The sequence below is a fragment of the Phytophthora infestans genome, genomic scaffold (assembly GCF_000142945.1).
Source record: "Phytophthora infestans T30-4 supercont1.67 genomic scaffold, whole genome shotgun sequence".
Classification (NCBI taxonomy): Eukaryota; Oomycota; class Peronosporomycetes; order Peronosporales; family Peronosporaceae; genus Phytophthora; species Phytophthora infestans.
The window spans coordinates 584,409-586,491 of NW_003303692.1; positions in this window are offsets into that span (position 1 = coordinate 584,409).

The window sequence follows — 2,083 nt, forward strand, 5'->3', positions numbered from 1 at the left end:
CCATGAAGCAAGTCATGACGTCAATCTGCTACACGAGAAAACGAGCACACGAAACCTTTCACCCCTTGACGCGGGATGGATAAATCGCTGCGAGGAGAGTACACGTGACCTCAACAACGCACGAATAGTCTTTCGAGACATTCTGTGAAAGGGTGTACCCCTGCGAAGCAGAAAATACTAGAAAACAGCCTGGACATGGAGACGGGAGACCCGATGAGCAAGCTTCAGCGGGCTGTCCGACACCAGACAGAGCTGTGCAAAGTCTGATGGCATGTTGCACCATAAGGACACAGTCACAAACCCAAGACACGGAGCGAGCTGCACCGGTGGAGGCGACTGATTAACACAAACGCGCGCGAACCGGATGTAAGAGCGCAAATGTTGCAAAGGTGATTGACAGAAAAAAGAAGCGCTCCTAATATGACCCGGACCGGTACGCGCTCTTGTCCTGCTTGATTTGTAGCGAATTCGGCCTGTCTGGCAAAGATCACAATACCAAGTATCACTTGAGGCACCCAGGGCTGTTCAATATAGGAGCGCGAGTGACCGAGAGATCCCCGAAGCAGAACGGAGGCGCAGCCTCCGGCACTGCACATGCTGCAATGACACGCGCGAGCGTACGCACGGAGGTCCCGGTGGACGAGAGACAACACTTCACTCGTAGACTCAGGAGCTTCCCACCACCTGACTGGATATCTGGGTTCGCTACTCAACGCTCGAGTGCGAGCCGTTGGCGGGTGACTATGGCGGACGCTAATGCCGTACGCGCCACACTGAAGGGTACCCTCGAAGTTCCAGTGTCCAAGAGCGAGCCCAAAGATGTTAGTGCTTTGAGCTCAATCGCTCTGCGAGATGTATAATACGTGCCGGATTTTCCGCTTACATTAATTTCCGCAGCCCGACTGGACGCCGGTGCCGTGTCACTAACCATCAGAGACGGCGTGTGGACCGCAAGGAACAAGACAATGGCAAAATCGTCTTTGCTGCGAGAGAGAGAGGAGTGAGTGGTACACGATATCCGGTCCACAAAATGGCGTGGGGACCTCCTGCCTAAGCATGGCCCGCGGGGACACCCTCATGGGTTGGTATCGCAGACTGGGGCAACGCCAGTGCTAAGCCTATCAAGGAATTGGCGCGCAATAAGTCCGCGGATGGCCTGATGCTGACTGACCATTCTGTCACGAAGTGCGAGGCGTGCAAATTGGTCGGTTTGACGCGGACTCTTGCGTTGTCTTCGCAGGCAATCAGCGGGCGGTCCCCCCGCCCCGCGGGCCTGGAAGACCAAGCGCTTTGTTGCCCCTTTAAGCGATCCCTGCACGGTTATCGATACTTCATGCTCGTGAGTTGGAAATCTTTCGTTTGGTGCTATCTTCTTAAGCGAAAACAAAACGAAGCACTCGACAATATTAAAATCTTCCTGGCCATGCTGGACCGTCAGTACGGGACTGTGGCGGCCGAGCTTAAAATTGTACGATCCGACGGCGGTGGGGAATTTTCTTGAAGAGCCTTTCGTATTGTTATGTGAGAAGTAGGGCCTTCGCCGTCAGCTGACGAACGCGAATTCCTCGTTTGAGAATCGAATTACTGAGCGAGCAAATCGCACCATAGCAGACACAGCCGCAACAATGTTGATAGAGTCGAAGCTGCTGCACGCACTGTAGGAGTACGCAGCCGTTCATGCTGCCTACGTAAGAAACCGAATTGTGAACGTTAAGTCACGTGATGCGGCTCCTTTCGAACGAATGAACGGCAAACGTCCAAACTTGCTGCATCTGCGGGTCTTCGGAAAAGCGGTTGCAGCTCACATCCCGAGCTAAAACGCAACAAGTCTTTAAGACGCCTCCCGCGTGCCGAAAGCGGGGCGTTTATACGAAACGGGGAAGGCACAGCTGGGGTATTGCTCTGTTTGAGCTCGCCAACACCAATTGTGCGAAATACCCGCGACGACGGCTTTATGTACGTGATGGTCTAAGCCGCCAGCCATGCTGAACTATTGGACGAGCTTGCCAATAACGCGGACAATGCCGAGCCGGAAACCGACTCAGATAACGACGAACGGGTTCTGCAGGAGGAGGCGCCGGAT